Raw genomic sequence first — 21,329 nt, forward strand, 5'->3', positions numbered from 1 at the left:
AGCAGCTCTCTTGTATCTTCCTGTGGGTTATTGGAAGTCCTGTCTGAAGATTGCTTTGCTTTTTTGCTGAACAGCTGCAGAACGTCCCCCAGTCAATGTTTTTTCCTCACCTTTTTGGTAGCTGATTTTTTTTTTTTTCCAGGTCTTCTGTATTTCTTTATTCCTGGCATCCAGGCAGTGCATTTACTAGCCAGTTAATGAAATTTACCCATAAACACAAGTGTACTGGCCTTCTCTGCTGAGTTTGTTTTTCACACTGGGAGAGCTAGAAACGGGCTGTTAGTGCGCAGCCATCTTGGAAATCCTACTCTTTCGATAGCTCTTTTCGGGTTGGGGAGCACTACACTACATACTTTACAGTGTGATGACTGCATTAAAGCCAGATAGCTTGTCTGGTAGTTTCCCATAATTCTTTACAGGTTTGAGCCCCTCCATAAAGGGGAGCAGAATATTATTTATGACTGGGGACTGGAACTTTATTTGCAATAGTGAGTCTATATTAGGAGGACCTAGAATGGAAGATTAAAAAAGGTAGATATTTGAAGAAATATGAGAATATTTAGTATGGATGAGAATTCAGCAGTGGGAAATTGAAATTTACTTGCTCCCCAAGGTACACTAACTGGGCTAAACTGGGTGGAATTTGTGTTGCACTGGAGCGTGGTATTTAATTGAAAACTTTGACACTCGATATTTCAGATCATGCACCAATAAAAACAAAAGGACAAGATGCAGGGTAATAAAGTAAAAGAGTCACTTAGAAGCATTTAGAAATGGGTAGTGGATATTGTAGAAACTTCTTTAGACATGCTAGCTAGTTTGTGTGTTTAAACCTAGGATAGAAATGAGAAAGAAGTTAATAGGATTTCTTTTGATGTGTTGGCATATGTTACAGCATTGCTTCTCTTGTTCTCTCAGGATTCCCTTTATTCTGCAACGGCAGAATGGGGTTTATTTTTGATGTGTTGAAAAATGTTACAGTATCATAGAATAATGGGAATACTAAGAGAACAAGAGGAGAAGCAACTGTAGAGTGCTAAAGGAAAACAAGGGAGTGTTCGGATAACATGCGTGACTTTAGAAAGGTTGCTGTTAAGTACCTAGTTTTTGATAACCGTCCCAGACAGCACAAACTTTTAGCACAGTGACTTAGGCAGTTGAACTTAGGAAGGGTTGGCACCATCTTAATTGAATTAACTTTTTAATTAGTTTTTTATTGATTGTGTTATTCAAGTTGGAATGGCACTCTAACTGCAGTTCTGATGAAGTCCTAGTGAAGGACGAAAGCGCTTAACTCTATTTTTGTGCTGAAATAAATTTGGATTTTATCATCTTTACAGCTGAATGCTTTGTGCTTGGGTCAATATGGATTTCGATTATTTTTTACTAGTTGATGTTTGAATCTTACGCTGGGCAGACCTGTTTTTGGGTTACCAAGACAAGAATAACCAGAGATCCATTAGGGGTATTTAAGATGTTTGGGAAACTTTCTGAAAATTTGTATAAATCGGAGGAATGAGGAAACAAAAGAAAGGCACAAATGGAAATATTTGTGGAAGTCTTAACTGTGCCAAGGTTAGAGAAGGATGAGCCTTAACAATTTTAGCTGAGATAGGAAGAGATGAGGTAAAACGGTGCTGTCTAATTGATCAACAAGAAAGTCACCAGGAGCAGACAGCATTCTTATGGAAGTTTGGAGTTTAGGAAGGAAAAATGATAAAAATCTGCACTGTTTTGTTTTAAGTGTTTAAAAAATGTGGGGGAAGGGGGGCACCAGCATCTTGGAAAAAAAACTATGATGGTTGTATTACCAAAGTTATTGGCAAAATTGATGTTTATCAGTTTGTTTGTTGTGGAGAGGCAAATATCTGACAACAGTAATAGAATAGTAATGATCCAGAGGGAAGCAGAGTGTAAGAAAGTATTGCTGATGTTGGTGAATTTTGATGCAGAGGGCATTCAGCGGTCAGCTGGGATTTTGAGTAGGGCAGTGGAAGCATTTGCATTCCCTGATAGAATAATAGTTAATTAGGAATATACAGTGGCTATAAAAAGTGTACACACCCCTGTTAAAATGCCAGGTTTTTGTGATATAAAAAAATGAGACCACAATAAATAATTTCAAAACTTTAGCCACCTTTAATGTGACCTATAACCTGTACAAATCAATTTAAAAACACATTTGTTGGGGGGGGGGGGGTATAAAAAATAAAAAACATACAATAAGCTGGTTGCATAAGTGTACACACCCTTAAACTACTTTGTTGAAGCACCTTTTGATTTAATTACAACATTCAGTCGTCTTGGGTACACACCTGCCATCAATTAGAGACTCTAACTCTAAATAAAGTTCAGCTGTCCTAGTAGGATTTTCCTGACATTTATTGCCTGCTACAGCAAAAGCCATGGTTCATAGAGAGCTTACAAAGCATCAAAGGGATTGCCTGCTACAGCAAAAGCCATAGAGAGCTTACCTTTCAACAATGAGATCCCTTTGATGCTTTGTATCAGTTAGGAGAAGGGTACAAAAATTTCCACAGCATTGGATATACCATGGAACACAGTGAAGACAGTCATCAAAAAGTGGAGAAAATATGGGACAACAGTGATGTTGCAAAGAACTGGACATCCCTCCAAAGTTGATGAAGAGATGAGACAAAACTGGTCAGGGAGGCTGCCAAGAAACCTACAGCAACACTAAAGGAGCTGCAGGAATTTCTGGCAAGTACTGGTTGTGTACCACATGTGACAACAATATCCTGTATTCTCCATATGTCTGGACTATGAGGTAGGGTTGCAAGATGGAAGCCTTTTCTTACACAGAAAAACATCCAGGCCCGGCTAAAATTTGCAAAACAATACATCAAGTCCCCAAAAGTACATGGGGAAAATGTGTTGTGTTATGGCCTGATGAGACCAAGGCTGATCTTTTTTGGCCACAATTCCAAAAAGTATGTTTGGCACAAAAACAACACTTTGCATCACCAAAAGAACACCATCCCCATGGTGAAGCATGGTGGTGGCAGTATCATGCTTTAGGGTTGCTTTTCTTCAGCTGGAACTGGGGCTTTAGTCAAGGTGGCGGGAATTATGAACCGTTTCAAGTAACGGTCACTTTTGGCCCAAAACCTTCAGGCGTCTGCAAGAAAGATGAAGAGGAATTTCACCTTTCAACATGATAGTGACCCCAAGCATACATCAAATCAACAAGAGTGCCTCCACCAGAAGAAAAGTAACGTTTTGTAATGGCCCAGCCACGGCCCAGACTTAAATCAAATAGAAAATTTGTGGGGTGACCTGAAGAGGGCTGTGTGCAAGACTGCCCTCGCAATCTGACAGATTTGGAGTGCTTTTGCAAGGAAGAGTGGACAAATATTGCCAAGTCAAAATGTGCCATGCTGATAGACTCTTACCCAAGAAGACTGAATAATGTAATTAAATCAAAAGGTGCTTCAACAAAGTATTAGTTTAAGGCTGTGCACACTTGTGCAATCAGCTTATTGTAAGTTTTTTATATTTTTCCCCTTAACAGATTTGTTTTTCAATTGAATTGTAGAGGTTGTAGGTCACATTAAAGGTGGAAAACGTTTTGAAGTGATTTATTGTGGTCTCATTTTTTTATATCACAAAAGCCTGGCATTTTAACAGTGTGTACACTTTTTAAGCCACTGTATATGAAGAATCCGCGTCAAGAATTAAGATTGGAGGGTTCTTGTCTGATGAGCTGTGTTTGAACAGAGACACCAGGCATATGGGTATCCCCCCCCCTTTATTTGCTTTATATTTAGAGCCATTTGCAAAGAAAATGAGGGACTTGAAAATTCAAGGATATAACTGGTATGGTAATCAATAAAAGTTACCTTTGTTTGCAGATACCTTGTACTTTATAACACTGAAATTTCCTTTTCTGGATATTTTGCGACAGTCTCAAGTCTTTCTGGGGTTATAAAATTAATGAAAATATAGCAAAGGCTGTATCTGTAGACTCTCTACCCATAGTAGTGTTGAAGGAATTTATTTCTGAGGGGGAAGAGGGCAAGAGTTAAGTGGTATAAATTGACCCTCCCCATAGAGCAAGGTGGCTTAGTATTAACAAATAACCACGGACGAGTGCCGAAAACAGTCCAACCAAAATCAGAAGGCACTCGAAGTAACAAGAGGCTCGACTCCTTAGTTGTGCTTCAAACACTTTAATGTGACTCACAGCACTCCAAAACACGTACCACACATAAACGCCAATTACAGAACACAGTGCGTTTTCGTTTCATATAACTTCTTCTGATGTGTAACTAAATACATGAATGATTCCACCCCTATCTTTAAATATGCTTTTGACTAATTGCTTAATTGATCAATAAAACATTTAAATACTATTTAATAGGCACTTCCATAGGAAGCAACCTAAACATTTCTACCGAACATATAAAGCCAACATCTATAAAATGCATTTTAAAACTACCAAAATATACATAATACCTAAAAACAGCTTAACACCTAAGTACTATTATAAGTACATTAAAATACATAAATAATTTAATACAGTTCATAATCAGCAGGAGTTAGCACCATCTAGTGTTCAAATACATTTACCTGCAGGTACTAAGAAAATGCACAGTACCTTAGTATAATACAAATATAAAAAAATTAAAAATTCATACATCCTCAACCTGTTGAATGAGCACAATTCAAACTTATACTAATACATAAAAAATTTTTTAAAAGTATCTATAATTTAGCTGCCCTCATCTTTAATACTGGGGCAAGGGAAAGGGAAACTGCGTCATTTAGTCCTGGGGGTTTATTAGCTTCCAAGTACAGCTGCCACAATAATTCTTTATATTCTATGGAAGTTTCCCATAGTCCACCCCTTATATCTTTCTCCACTACTTCTAATACAAAAAAGTTAAAATTTGCCCCCTGGCAACTGATTTTGTGTCTATAAAGTGCATTGTGTGTGCATTTTTTCCCCATTTCATAATAATGCTCATATATTCTATTTTTCAGTTTTCTTTCTGACTTTCCCACATAGAATGCGTCACAGTGGTCACACAACCCTATATAAACTATACCACTAGTTTTGCAATTTGCAAAACACTTACTTTGGATCAGAAAATCTCTACTTTTAATATAAATAGTTCCTTTTGTACAAATATGTGAGCACTGTGAACATCTCCCACACTTAAAATGTTCCAACTTTTCCTTCCCTTGCTATATTCATACCATTTTTACCTTCTAAGATTGCCTTTAAACTCTCTCCCTTTCGATAGGTGCATTTCAGTGGCTGTACAAACGAGCATTCAAGGTCAGAAATTGTTACTTCTCGAGTGCCTTCTGGTTTTGGTTGGCTTAGTATTAACTCATTTGAATGGATTCTTTAAAGTCATGTAGTTTTGGATTGTATATATAATGCAAGCAGAAGATTATGAATTGAAGTGGGAAAGGAAAGATGATGAAATAGAAGTTCTTGAATTAAGGAGAAAGTAGGGTTTAGCATGCATATCCTTAACATAAGATTAACTACACAAGATATTGTATTCTTAAACTTTCAGAAAGGTTTCTAAGAATTGGGCCAGCACAAGAATGGAGAAAGGAGATTTTCCTGTTAGGGATGACTACAATTAAGGGCATAGAAAATTTGCATGAGAGGGCTAGAATTTATTGGAGAAAAAAGGCAAAGGAAACCAGGTATTGTGAGCAAATAGAGAGGGGAAGGTAATAATGTTGGATGAGGCTAAGCAGAAGATTGGGCTGCAGGTTAGAGATACCATTATCTAATTGGGATTGATATCGGAGTGTAGGCAGTGAGAAGGTTAGAGGGGAGTGCTAAGTGAAAGACCAGTTCTGGTAGAATTTTTAGTAGAGTCTAGAACAGGAGCTGCTGTTAAAAATGTTAATTGGGGTATATATTATAATGCACGATGACTATAAGAATTAGAGAATGTTATAAAAGATCTGAAATGCAATTTACAGAGATTTTTATATCCCGAGCAGAATTCAGAGAATCTTTTATCAGCTAGCAAATGCCTGAGATGTGATGGAAAACAGAGGTAACTGGAGTCATGTTTTTGGGAGTGTAATTGAGTTGACCGATTTTTTTTTTTTTTTTAAGAATTCTCTACAGAGTACACTGTCAGAAAAGTTGGGGGCAAATGGCTGTAACAAAAGAAATGATTCTTTTGAAGTGGGGCACAGGATCTGAATTACTTGTGTATAGTAAGGACATGGATTTAATGCTGTTGGCTGCCACAAAGTAATTACTAGAAAATGTAAATCAGAATCTAAACCGAATGTAGACGAAGTACTGAATATTGTAAAGGAGACGAGAGCTAGAAGCAGGGTATTTATAAAGGAAATTGCATATTAATAAATGGAACTTGTAAGAACAATACGGGCCGAATACGGTTTAGGAAGAGGAGTGAGAAAAGGCAAGGCAGGAATTGAGCTGTTTATATAATGTTGGTCTGAAATTGCTAAAATGAAAAACCATGTATATAATCTATAATACATGTGTTTGACAATTGCTAATATAGTTTTTCTATTAATGTGCATCTGCGTATGGATTGAATTGCTAATATAGTTTTTCTATTAATGTGTCTCTGCCTATGGGTTGAATGATAGTTTTTAAACAACTTTATTAAATTAAACTAGGTGTGGTGTTATCTTGAGGGCTTCCACTACCCAGTCCCCAGCATTCCACCCCCTCAGATAAGGAGTCCCAAGTGGTGAAGTGCATGTATGCATTCTCCAAAAAGACTTTAATTGGCTGGCACATATGCTGGGTTTCAAGAGAGAAGTCTCATATGCAGTGCTTCATACAATAGGCCAGTTACATGATTACATGGTGAAGGAAGACTTAAGTAATGCACTAGCACACTTGAACGTAGTACATTATATTCTATTTTTTAAAAAATGTGTTCTTTTTGTTTTGCAAATGTTGAATAAACCTGAAAAGGAGGTGAATGGAATTGCTTCTGAAACAGGAGAGAGTTTGAATTTGGCAGCCATCGGAGGCAGATAGATGGCTGGTATCTGAACATTAGTTGCATTTTAAACCTGAAATGGTACAGTTTGTGTATAATTATGTCTGTTGTGGGTTTTTTTGGTGTTTTTGCTGTTAATCATGTGACAAAATGTCTTTGTTAAATATCATTGAATGTTTTGTCTGTTTTCTGTTGAAAGTCCTTTATTTTATGGATTAAAGGTCTTGTGAATTCAAGACTTGGAGTTTTTATTTTTTGGTATTTTTTCATTCTCCGTTACAGACATTGATTTACCTTTTTGTTTTTGGATGTCTGGCAAAAGTCAGATGGCTATTCCCATCATCAATGTTGAAGATGGCAAATTATGTGAATTAAGATTGTGCTAGAGTTGCAGGGTTCAGCACAGGGATTAACTAGCATTAGAGAGAGTCTTTTTACACCAGGTGCCAAAATGACCTTTTTGAAACCCTTTTCAGGGTTTGGAATTGTTTGGAATTTGTTTTAAAGCATGATAAAAGTATGGAGAATGAAGATAAGGCTATCACCGCTGCTGGTGTCAAGTTTCAACACCTTGGCAACCTTCCTCCAGGATGCTGAGGATTCCTAACGAATGTTGTTCTGATGTGGACCTCAACCATTAAAGTACCAGTCTTGACAAAATCCTAACTCAGTGTAATTTTCAGGTTGGTCGTGCATCCCATGGAAGAGGTTTTTGGCAGTCACCTGGGACCTGTGATCCTGCGGTTAGTGAGCAGTAGCCCTTTCACCTTGCCTGGTTGCGCAACTATTAGTTATACTGCGATTACAAGATTCCTTTTGTCATTACCCTGGTTTCCTAGCTCCACCCCTTCCGAAGAAAGTGACAAGCGAAGAAGACCTAAATCTTTTGAGCAAAGGAGCTATCCAAGCTTTCCTAACAAACCAGGAAGGATCCAGGTATTACTCATGTTCTTTTTAGTGCCCAAAAAGGATACAGGATCTCGAGCAGTTTTGCATTTAGGTTTGAGCAGCCCGCGTATCTTAGCTTACAAGGAAACCTTTCCCTTGTTCTCTCTGCAGTCAGTTTTCTCCTGTCTAGCAGAAGCAGACTGTGGTTGTGCTCTTTGCACCTTGGGGGCCTACCTGCATATCAGAATTGCAAAGGATTCTATGAAATGTCTGCTTGGGTGCCATTCACTTTGAGTTCTTCTGTTTTGGTGTCAACTTAGTTCCCAGGATGTTTAACAAATGTGTGTTTTGTCAGTTGGAATTTGCACCCAACTACAAATACCTGAAGTGTTCCCATAGCTGGAGTGCTAGCTCCTGGTACTCCATCTGTACAGCACTTTACTTTCTTGAAGGAGTTTCTGATGAAATTATTCCTTTCTTTGAGAATAATGTTGAATCCGTTAAAGTCGCAGCTACAGCCTCCACATCCATTTGTCTGTACAGTTTGCAGTTTGGACATGAGTTCATGTAATGCAAGACTCTCTCTGGATAGAATGTACTCTGTCCAAGACATGGTTTCATCTTTTTCCACATCTTTTTCACTGCAGTATGTCCGTCTCTTGGTTATGACCTTTTCTTTATCTTCATGTCAGATACCATGTGAGAGATATTAATCGGAAATTTTAGGTCCAGTAGCCTCATTATGTGGATCCCTTTTTATGTCAGATCTCCATTTTATCAGGTCTGCAGGCATCAGTTAATAGTTGTTAGCAGCAAACCTCCCTTGCAGTCCCTTCCACCTACTTCCTTCCTTGGCGACTAACCATGAACATGTAAGCCCTAGGGTGGGGTATTATGTCGGTGAATGGACAGTTCAAACATCATCAGATCTATTAATTCGTGTTTGCATGCTGGAGATAAGTCCTGTTGACCTTACAAAGCTGTCCAGGACTCCCTCCTAGTGGGAGTTCAGACTGTGCAATCAGACAGTGTATGGCAAATGTTTGATGCACCAAGCAAGCTTTAGCTTGTCCTTTGTACCTGTAACCTGTGTGACTGTTGGGAGTAGGTGGTGGTCAGTTATAGATCACAATTGCAGTAACCTAAGGTAAAAGGGTCCTAACCCCCTGTGGACTAGCCAGCTTACAATGGCGGCATCCATGCACTCCAGATAAGTCCTGTTGACCTTACAAAGCTGTCCAGGACTCCCTCCTAGTGGGAGTTCAGACTGTGCAATCAGACAGTGTATGGCAAATGTTTGATGCACCAAGCAAGCTTTATCTTGTCTTTTGTACCTGTAACCTGTGTGACTGTTGGGAGTAGCTGGTGGTCAGTTATAGATCACAATTGCAGTAACCTAAGGTAAAAGGGTCCTAACCCCCTGTGGAATAGCCAGCTTACAATGGCGGCATCCATGCACTCCAGTTGTTAAGAGCTTAAGCAGAGCTTCATATAAGGATAGAGTACTCAAGAGTTTTTGCCACTGAAGCGCACTGCTTTGGCAGGCCCATGGAAGTGTTTGGTTAGGTAGCAGTCTTTAAAGGCTGTGCAGATAGAGCCCTGTTGGGGAAAATCTTCCACAAATCTTATTTTGAGGGAAACAATTTGACCGAAATATATCTTTCGCTATGAAATTTTATTATTTCTTAGGACTGTTGCATTTCTTGAATGTGAATTTTTAAAATGTATTTATTTATTTTTGTTAAATATTTTTTGACAGGATTGTGCTCTGTTTTGTGTACTTATTTACCACAGTTCCACTTGTCCACTGTACTGATTCGTCCAGGCTCTTTCATCTGCTTTCAAGGTCTCATCGTCTTACTTGTGGAATAATTCCTAGTCTACATGGTTTCACCTTCCCTCATCCAGAAAAAGAAAATTTTCCAAAAGTCTCTTGTTTATTAATTCAGCTCTTCTTGAACTTCAGCTGCTGATTGGTTACTCAGCTGTGCTTGCTTGTTTCTCAGACCACACCTCTTTTTCCCCAGGTCCTCTTACTATAGCATGTGCAACACCAAAGACTTGAGGATAGTCATATCTGCAGCTGTAGGGATGTCTTTGGTGGGCAAGGGAGAACCACTCTCAGCTTCAGGAGAAGGAGATTGTGAACGTTCTTTACTTCGGCTGGAATAGGATTTTTCTGATACCAAAAATGGAAGGCATTCTGGTTCTAGTAATAGACCTTTCCTTTCTGAATCCTTTTGTTAAAATTCCCAAGTGCAATTTGTCATACATTCATTGGTCCCTTCTAATCTCCCTCTAGCCCTCATGGTAAAGATGGATTTAAATTTTTCCCATTGGTGAACAGTTCAGGGATTTTTTTTTTTTTTTTTTTTTTTTTAGTTTGTCTGGGTTACCTTGTCAGTTCTCTTTTATCCTTTGGACTTTCCACAGCACGAAGGGTATTCATAAAGTGTCTTGCTTTAGTCATTGTTAAATGAAGTCCTTGACGCATGCGATTATTTCCATGTTGGGACGGTCATATCTTTGCTGAATCCTTTTCTTCTTGACAAGATTCTTTGCAGACTGCCTAGATTCATCATCCCACTCTTACATATGAACCTTTCTCGTCTCATCCCTTCCCACAGAATTGTATTCCTGGGGGTCTATTGAATGATGCCCTGGGAAAAAACTTTCATTCTCTAGACAAAGATTTTGCAGCAGTTTTGTCATGAGTTTCTGCAGTTTAATCCACATATCTGCAAGGAAATTCCTTAGGATTTTTGAGGTACATGGCATGTATGATTCTCATGCTTCCCCTGACCATACATGAGGAAAATACAGTGGTGCCCCGAATTGGTCCGTACATGATATTGACACTCATTTTAATTTCAAATCCATGTTTTGGGATTTGTAAAAAAGGAGAGATTCATTGGATAGATTAGATCTCTTGAAATCCTGGTCTCCCACTCTCCTTTATGATCCCTATTCAATCTGTAACTAAATATGCACCAGACTTGCTATGGGGTGAGATTTCCAATGGGGTAAAAGTCCAAACTCTATGGATCTCTTCAGACAGAAGCAGATAAATGTCAGAGAGCTGTTGGTGGTGGTGATCAGTGCTTTGAAAGCCTTAAATCATCCTTGATCCCAGAAAACACTGCAAATATACATAGACAACACCACAATGATATGGTACATAAGCAAGGGGATACTAGATCTTGCCCTTCTGGTATGGTGGATGTGACAGCCTGGGAGATAGCAATTCAGTTTGGTTTGACTCTGCAGGCTTCATACAGTCCATCAGAGCAAAACCTGGTTGCAGACGAGCTCTGTAGGACAAGTACACATTCCCACAAATGGAAGTTTCATCCTGGATTCTTACAAAAGTTGATCCAGCTCTGGGGACCACATTAAGCAGAATTGTTTGCATCCTTTCAGAACAGACAGAGAAATTCTGCTCCAGGACTCCTTGCATACAGGCCTGGAAGCCACATGGCTTCTAATTCCCATGGACGCGATTGTTCCTATATACTTTTGCACCCTTTCCAATCACGTCCATGGTTCTTCTGAAAAGCCAGAAAAACTCTTCAATTGTGGTGGTGACTCCCTTTTGGCCCAGGCAACAGTAGTTCTCTCTCCTTTTCAGTCTGTTCAAGGGTAATTACTACAAGCTTCCCCACAAACTGTATTTTCTCATAGAAGACAATAGAAGACAAGGTTTGTCCAATACACCCTGACTTGGCATATCTTCAACTATCTGGGATGATAGAATTTTAATACCTTTTAGGCATCTGTTTTCTGAGGATGTGCAGCAGCTACTAAAAGAGAAAAGAACTGCTAGTAGGAAATTGTGTACGTGCACTGCTAGTAGGAAGTCATGTGTAAGTGAAAAAAAAAATGTAGTTGAGGTCGGTCCAAACACCAGGTCCTTCAGGCCTGGCTAACTCTCAAGTTTTTGATTGTGTATGAGTTACAGGAATAAGAAAGGTCACAGGCCAGTATCAGGGTGCCTATGTCTGCCTTTTCTGCTCTTTTTTCCCCCCTTTCTAACCACTGTCAAGTCTGATGGTTTTTGAAACTGGTGTTGCACATCTATCCACATAGGAAAGAGGTAGCTTCTCCTTGGGATCTCAACTTTATTTTGAATAGCTTGCACTGTTGTAATTTGAACCAGCTTATCAGGCTGAACTGAGGTTCTTAACATGGAAAACTGTCCTACTCCTTGCTCTGACATCTGCGAGGAGGGTATAGAATTTACAAGCACTTATGGTGAGTCAACCTAGCTCCTTTCTCACAGGGACAGGGTGTCTCTCAATCTGCCTTTTTATGGCTTAAGTGGTCTCAGAATTTACTTTAAACTAGACAATTCATTTTCCTGTTTCTTTCCTGAACACAAGAATAAGGGAGAAGATTCTTGGCACACTGATTGCCCATAGATAGCTTTGACACTACCTAGACAAAACCTGATCATTCAAGAAAGCTGATCAGCTGTTTCTTCTTCAAGGGTAAGAAGAAAGGACAAGTGTCAAATCTGACCACTTCCAGGTGGCTTTTTGAAAACGGGAAGACTCCAGAAGTAATCTAGAAGCAGCAAATTGGTCCTCTATGCATGCTTTTATAAAGGTCTACAAACTGGGATACTTTTACAGGTCCAAAGTAAGTTTTACTAAGGCCATTCTTCTTTCACAGGCTTTGGCATTAATGAAGACTTTGTCCCTCTTAGATTTTGCTCAATGATGATTTGTAGCACCTTGGTGTGAGTTTCCTGCTTGATACTTAGTTATGAAGTTATTTATTTATTTGAATTTGTTAATCTCTGTAGAGTACTGATCAAAACTGACCAGTATCAGTCTCACCCTAGGAAGCAACAATAGAATAACATGGAGTATTTGGCAAGCATGTCATGAACAGCAAAAGAACACAGCATTAAAACATTTGGTTCGACATTATGTACACAGCAAAGAAAGTGATAACATAAAACAGCAAAAATATGTATGCATAGCGACTGACAAACACTGAAAAGAAAATGCATTGTCATTTCTTTTTGAATGTCATGCATAGTGATGTAGAAAGTATTAACCTAGAGTATGTACTAGTACTAATTTTCAAGAAGAGTACAGTTGTGTAAGTAAACTTATAACTGTAGATGTTCGAATGGTAACTGCTGCAGTAGCCTTTGCTATGTGTTATGCCCTGCCAAATATATAACCGATATAGGAGCCGTCCATTTTCCAAAGCTTCAGGGCACCTTCCACTTGCCCAAACTGTCTGGCTTCTTGAGCTGAGCTGACAGACAGGTTTGGACACTGTAGGATAGTGTGTGTTGTACCTTTTAAGAAGTATTTCAAGGACAGCACGTGCTAACTTCAGTGCCATTTTGAGAGTGCAGCCAGAGAGTGAGAATGTACGAGTGTAATAGCTAGTTTGTTTATAAGTTTACCTAAGTTAGTTATTTAGCCTCAATCCTGATGTTTGTACATAATAAAGCTGTTTGAGCAGAACCCACACAAAGTTTGTCTGTTTTATCCTAACCAGACAAGCAACATGGTGTCAGAACTGGTATTCCAGAGACTGCTTTTCAGAGCTACGAGTTACAGAGTTAGCATTCAAGGTAAACTAAGAGAACAGAGCACAAAAAAAGGTCCAGAAACAAACTGAAGGTTATGAAAACTTGCATGAAAGACTTCTTTATTAAAAAAGATAAAACTGAGCATTACAATGGCACAAACTGCATTATTAAGCAAGTGAGATGCACAAAAAAGTTTATTAATTAAACAAAATGTTTAAAATTTAAGATATTTGATAAAATGATAATCAGAAAAGCACATAAGGGGTTTGGAATTGCCTCAGAATTGCAAAACGAACATGTTTAATGTAGAATGAACATGTTTAGAGTAAAACTAGCACAAGAAAAGTATAATGATCATGAAAAAAAGATTAAACAAGCAAAACAAATATAATAAAGGGTAAAAATATACTGTGCTTTTGCATAAACTACTGCTATACATTGAAGCTATGAAGGGCATAACTGGAGTTATTTAAAGCATCTCAAAGTGTGAAAAGTGCTCATTACTGTGCATTTATTCCAAAGAGTTTGTGTGTAAAGTGCAGTCAAAATACAGCCTTTTTGAAAAGTTTCATGTGCTGGGTGTGTCTATTCAGAGTGTTTTTGCACTGTACAGTGTTATTTAGCAAAGTACAGCCATTTTGGAAAAGTTTCAGTGTGCTGTGTACTGTTTGTTCGAGAAGTACGATTACTTAAAACATTTTATTTACTCTGAGCTTCTTCTGTCCAGTGATTTCAAGAGTATTCTTATGCCGAGGGGACCAGTTTCCCAAAGTTCAGTTATTCAGAGGTTTGTTGGGCTATTGAGCATAAATTTTTGGCATGTGTATATGTGTGCATGTTTATATAGTTACAAGTGCACTTTGGTTGCTTTGTGTTTTACTATAACTTGTTGGCATGTCAGATGGATTTCAAAAGCCATCACCCCTTGTATTTGATCAGAATATTTCAGAGAATTGGAAAATATTTGATCAAGAATATGGTATTTTTATACAAGCAGCTTACTCTGACAAAGATGCACGCACCAGGGCATTCATTTTGCTAAACTTAGCTGGGTCAGAGGCCATTAAAAGAGTGCATTCATTTGTGTATCCACCAGCAGTACATGAAGGAGAAGTGGAAAACTGTAGGATTGTTGTACAGGCTGAATCAAGGGAAGACCCCGAGTGTTTGAAATGCAAATTCAGGGAAATGTGTAACCCCCAGACAAATGTTACATTAGAGATTCATTTGTTTTCCCCAAGAGATCAAAAAACCAGGAGAAACAGTTTTTATATTATTGACCTGAGAAACAAAGCTAAAACGTGTAGGTTTTGGTGATTTTAAAAAATGTTAATAAAGGACAGGCTTGTTTGTGGTAATAGTGCTGCATTGAGAAAGCTTTTGCTTCGTGAAAATGATTCAACGCTGAGCAAAGCTGTTGAGATTTATCAAATCCATGAAGTTGACAGAAGGGCACACAGGTATGCTTACAAGGGATGAGCATGGTTTCAGCTGGCTACAGAGCAAATGTTAACCGCATGCAGTGCTTGGCTAGTAGAAGCAGGCCTAAGCACATGGCAGCTGTAACCCCTGCGAGTGTAGCAGATAAAACCCGTAGTTTTCCAACAAGTTCTAAGACTCCTTCAGTGAGAAGGACATGCTCGGTGCAGCACGAGGGTGAGTCAGCAAAACCAAAATCAAGCTTTAATGTTAACTGTTGCAGTTGTGGTGCCAGTCAAGAAAAAAGTGCTTAGCATTTGGTCAGTAATGCCACAAGTGTAAACAGTGGAACCATTTTCAAACGTTTTGTATATCGAGTAAATAAAGTTACAAAGAAAAGTCTACCAAAAAAAGCAAATTTTCATATAGAGCGCTGCAAATCGGATTTCTATGTAGATTGTCAGTAGTTGGTGAAAATATTTATGCAGTAAATTTATTGGCGAAGAACAAAGTGTTTTGCACTCTCCAGATCAATGGTAAATCCAAAGAGCTCAAAGCAGACACTGGTTCAAAGTGAAATGTTATGTCAGTGGACATATTTGCCATGGTGAGAGCTGGTGAGTAACTTAATGTGGTTAGTTGTGCAAGATTTGTTGCTTATGGAGGTGAGGAGATTCTTTGCTGAGGGCTCAGTAGTGCTTTTATGTTATTTGGCAAGGAACTGCTACAGTTTACTATTGTATGTACTCCAAAGACCTGTGCAGTCATTATTGGGTCTCAAGAGACAGTTTGAGAAGGAGTCTGCTTTCATTTACCAAAGAAGTTAATCATATAAGCACATATCCTAATTCCAATTTTACTGAAGCTATTTTCTGAATATGCTGCTGATTTCAATGACAACTTGGGCAAACTTCCAGTTGTGTATTCTATGAAGTTAGACCCAGAGATCGGCCCAGTGGTCAGACCAGCAAGAACAGTTCTGATAGCTATGCAGAATACAGTCAAAGCTCATTTGGATAAAATGGTGCAGCAAGGTGCAATTTGTCCAGTTACAGAACCAACTGAATGGCTGTTGTCCATGGTAGCAGCCCATAAAAAAGGCTCAGATGAAATCAGAATATGCATTGACCCATGAGATTTGAACAAAACTTAGAGACCGCATCATTCTATATATACAGTTGAAGTCGCAGCCCTAATACCAAATGCCACTGTTTTTTGTCTTGGATGCAAAAAAAATTTCATTTTGGCAAGTTATGCTTTATCACAAATCTTCATTACTTTCAGTATCCCATTTGGAAGATATAGATTCCTCCGGATACCATTTATTTTATTTTAAATTTGTTGACTGGGAGTGTCTGACTGGGCACAAGCCTTTTTCAGCTGAGGCCCGGGGAGAAAAGCTTCAAGATGTACATAAAAAGCATAAAAATAGCAATAGAGACATTCAACATTAGAATAACCAAGAAATATTTAGGAGGCTACAATCAATACAGTAGTTATCAACTTATACTAAAGTCACACAGGACTGAATTAACAGTAAAACCACAAGAAGTAAGTAGTAATGGTTTGTTAAGCTGCAGTTCTAAGGACAGCAAAGTAGCTTAGTTTTAGGAGTTTACTAGATAGAAGAGGAAATTGTTCATGCTATGTATTGTAGTGCTAAGTAGGTTGATTGTGGGTAGGGAGGGTATGAACAGTGGCAAGTCCAGTATTAAAGTAGTCTTTGGTGGCCATCTTAAATTGTTTGGGTTGTGTAAGGTTCCTTATTTCTAGTGGAAGTTTGTTCCATGCACTAGAGGGATGGTAGCTATATAAGCTACAGGCAATCTTAGATTTTGGTTTGCGAACCTTTAGTAGGTCTTGAGTTGTACTTCGGAGATGTCTGTCAGGTGACTAATGGGAAATGAGATTAATAGAGCTGGGCAGAAAGATGGTTGATATAGAATGAAGTGTATAATTTGTAGCTGGGATTGGAGTAGCTGGTGAGGTAGTTCAAGCCAGTTCAGCTATGTTAGAAACAGTGGTGAGATTTGTACGTTTGTTGAGCTGCGAATATGGCTGTCTTGTGATGGGTCCGATTCTAGTTTGGTAAGAAGAGAGGAGTTCAGATTTGTGAGTATTTGGGGAACAGTATGTTGGAGTAGAAGGTAGGCATGAGTTAGTTAGCTGATGGGTTCTTCTGATGCAATTGTTGATGTGTAGATCAAATTTTAGTTCATCAGTGGTGATGCCAAGTAGTTTTGTGCTAGAAGTAAACTTCTATTGGAGTATTGTTTAATGATATTGTGGAAAAGGAAGATTTGACATGGTTAACAGATTTTTGGAAGAAAGAGTAGCATTTTTTTTTTTTTGCCAAGTCTCAACTGAGTTGAAGGATGTCTGGGCTGTTGATAGGAGTTCGGAGGGAGAGTTAGCAAATAGTGATGACTAAGTCCTCTGCATATTGGTCAACGATAGACTGAGGACAAAAGGAGTAAAGTGAGTTGGTGAAGATATTAAAAAGAGGTCCAAGAATGGATCCTCGGGGGAGGGGGGGTCACCTGTTTTTACTTGAAAGGGGAAGATAGTGCAGAGTCCCATTTGACTGATGCCTATCGGTGAGATAGCTGGAAAACCATTCTACTGTATCAGGAGAGAGGTTGAAGTGTGAGTTTAAGCAGTAAAGGGTGTGAGATGGTGTCAAAAGCCTTTAAAAGGTCAACAGGCAAGATATGACTTTGATAGTCTTTGGCTAGAGTGATAGTGTTGAGAAAGGATAACAGAGCTGTGGTGGTACTGTACTTGGGACGGAAACAATGTTGAGTAGGGGTGAGCAGTATTTCTTGTGAGAGAGTTCATTGCTTGTTTGTGTATGCATTTATAGAGGATTTTTGAGAGGGGAGAGGATAGCGATAGGTCTGAAGTTAGATATGTCTGTGGAGTTACCTCCTTTGTGAATAGGAAGTGTGTAGAACTGTTTCCAGATAGTTGGAACTTTAGATTCAGAGATGGAGCAATTTTTAGGATAGATACAGGCACAGCAAGGAAGTTTGCTGCAGTCTGGAGAAAGTAAGAAGGGACATAGTCGAGCATAGTTCGAGTTTGGAGAGTAGAGTTTTGATATAGTTAGTGGGACCAGATTTGAGGGAGGAGTTTTCTGAGTTAGCAGTTGGGGATTCATGGAGGTTGGAGGTATTGTTGATTTGAAGGGCTGGTTGTTAAATAGTTTTGAAATAATAAAGTAAGTGTTAAAGGTGTTGGCAGTCTCTTCAGGGGATCTGTCAGGGCATCGATTTGGTGAGGTTGTGTTGCCAGGATGTAGTATTTGATTTATAGCATTTCAGAATATTTTTGGATTCTATTTTATATACTTTTGCAGGTCAGCTAGAAGTCTGGATTGTACCCATTTTTTTCCAAGCCCTATCTCTGGTTTTCATAAGGGCAAGGGTGGTTCTAGATAACCAAGTTGAAATGTTTGCTTTTATCAGGAGTTTTCTAGGTGGGGCTAAGGATCTTAATATGCTAAGGAAAGTTGAGTTAAAGGCTTTTACTGCATTGTTTAGTGGGAGCTGTATAAGGAAGTCTCAGTCAACTCTGAAGAGAAGGGTTTTAAATGAATCAGGGTTAAAGTTGGAAAGTTTACGGCAGGCGATAAGTCTGTGTGGTTTTGAGATGGGTGATGTATCTGAGCACTTTTATAGATGAGTGATCACTCAGGGAGTCTGGTAGAGTTTCTGGATTATGGTACTTGCAGGGATTTGAAACTAGTATCCAGTCTGTCGGGGAGCTTGGAAAGTGTGAGTTGTTTGAGTGGGTAGGTTGAGAGATTAGTTGTGTAAATCCATAGGGATTTATATGATGCTGAGAGTTAGGAATATTGAGGTTCAGCCAATTAATGTTTACGTCCCCGAGGAGGGTAGTTTCATTTGGGATTTTTTGGGAGAGAGTATAATGTTCAGTGGGGAATGCTGTCCCCAGGTGGAATATATATGTCTACTACTGTAATGGTATTGTAGTCATTGAGTTTAAGGTTTGTTGCCAATATTTCAGCAGGTGAAACAAAGGGAAATGTTTGCTTAGGATGGGAGAGAGTAAAGTTGTTAGAGTAAACTATGGCAACAACACCAATTTTTTTCTTTAAGCGGTCTTGTCGAAGTATGTTGTAACTGGGAGGGAGACTGTCATTATCTTGATTTTTGGGGTTTAAACCAAGTTTCTGTTAATGTCTGGGGTATGATGAGATAACCATGCATGAAATTGGCTAACTTTGTTTAGGATGCTTCTGGTATTGATAGAATAGAAAGGCATTTGTTTGTGTGGTATAGATGATTGGTTAGAACTGGGGATGGTGTTTTTGTGGGGTGGAAGAGTAAGTATTAGGACCAGGATTAGGATGTATGTCACCTGACAAGAGTAGGGTCTTTGGGAGATAAGATTTCCTTTTTAATGGATGATAAAGGTGTATTGCCTTAGTTTTAGATGAAAGATGGTAGGAGGGAGGGATTTTTATTTTGGGGAAGGGTGTTAATTGGAAGTAGGGATGTGGAGATGAGTATTGGTTGCTGATAAGAGAGTGTGTGAGTGAGGATAGGTGGGCAGTCTTATCAGTAGGGGGCTAGGAGTGATGGAGGTGCTGTGATGGTGAGTAGGAGTAGTAGTGGCGGTAGGAGTAGAGTAGAGGTGATTGAAACTGGCATATTTTAAGGGGGGGGGTTATTGTACTTGAGAGATGATGGACCGTTCAATTTAGAGTGGCTGGATTGAGAGTATGGGAAGAGGTAATTTAAAGCGGGTGAAGATAATGTTTGGTAAGTAAAGAGAAGGCTGAGGGGGTTGGTTTGTGTACATCAAAGTTGAGTCAGATGGGAGGAATTAGTGGCTAGGTATAAATGAAATGATATGGAGGTTGGTGGGAATGGGGTGGTAGGGGAGTGAATGGAGTGGGGCTACACCAGAAAACTAAGGATTCAGCAGAAACCATCAGTCAGTAAGTATAAATCCAGATGGAGGGCAGTTTTGTTGAGCTATTTGCAGAGGTACATGCAGAAGTAGTCCATATTTTTTTTTTTTGCTGTGCTCCTTTAGGAGTGGGAAGGGGTTAAGGCAATAGATGAGGTTGCAGATACAGTCATTTTAACTTGAAAGTAGACTTAGATCCTTGGGTGGAGAGGGTGGATAGGGTTCAAGTTGGGGGATGTGGATGGCAGGGCATTCGTGATGGTGTGCTCACTGACATTCCCAAGGTGTACAGGCTTCTAATTCTAAAGTTCTGATAAGATTTTGCCAGGAATATTAATTACAGTTACATACTTTGTTTAATTCAGATAGAGCAGTAGATAGTTGCTGTTTGTAGCGGGGAGGTCACTATTAATAGCGGCTAAGACTGGAACACTGCTTTTTTTTGGAGTTGCTTTCAGAGTTGTTATAGGGATGTAGGTTTTTACCTAGTCTTTCAGCATGCAGTGGAGCAATTTTTTCAGGTTATCTTTGTGCAATAATAGTATATTGTTTATTGCTTGGAGGCAATGGTGAAGCAGAGCATGACAGAAATCTGAGAGTTCTAGACAGAGCACGTGAAGTGAATTTAAAGCGGAATACTCTGAAGTACAAATTCAGACTACCAGAAATTACATATGTAGGTAATTTTTATTTACCAGCACTAGCTTATGACCAGACCCATCCAAGCAAGCAGCCATTCTAGAGATGCCAGCACCGGATAATGTACAAGCTCTACAACATTTTCTTGGTATGGTCAACTATTTAGGCAAGTTTATACCAGACATCAGTGAAAACAAAGAGCAGTACCAGGAACAAGTAGACGACCACAGAGCTGACACCACCAGGTTCAAATAAATCCACAAGGTTCAAATAAATCCACAACTGGTTTTTAATGTAAAAACACCACACCAAAAGATCACGTAATACAAGCGCTTTCGCTAGGATGTTCCTAGCTTTATCAAGTTGTGGATTTATTTGAACCTGGTGGTGTCAGCTCTGTGGTCGTCTACTTGTTCCTTATACCAGACATCATTGAATTGGCAGTGCCTTAGAGAGCTGACATGCAAAAATGTTACATGGTCTTGGTTGGAACAGCACCAGAGAACATTTGAAGACCTTAAGCAGAAAATTGCCACCCCACCTACATTAAGATACTATGATGTCAATAAACCAGTCATGGTCTTTCCTGTGATGCTTTAAAATTTGGTCTTGGTGCAGTTATTCTCCTAGAAGGCAGACCAGTAACCTATGCATCTAGAACTCTTACCCAAACTGAAATGCATTATGCTCAAACTGAGAACTTTTGGCAGTAGTATTTGCATGTTCAAAATTTCATGATTACATTTATGATCGAGCTATTCAGATTGAGACTAACCACCAACCTCCAGTCAATATTTTTAAAGAAGTCTATGTATTCAACTCCAGCGAGATTACAAAGAATGATGCTCTGATTGCAAAAGTACAACTTTCAAATGGTCTATACAAAAGGCAAACTTCTTTGTCTGGCTGATATC

The sequence above is a fragment of the Protopterus annectens genome, chromosome 3.part0 (assembly GCF_019279795.1).
Source record: "Protopterus annectens isolate FY-2018-M chromosome 3.part0, PAN1.0, whole genome shotgun sequence".
Classification (NCBI taxonomy): domain Eukaryota; kingdom Metazoa; phylum Chordata; order Ceratodontiformes; family Protopteridae; genus Protopterus; species Protopterus annectens.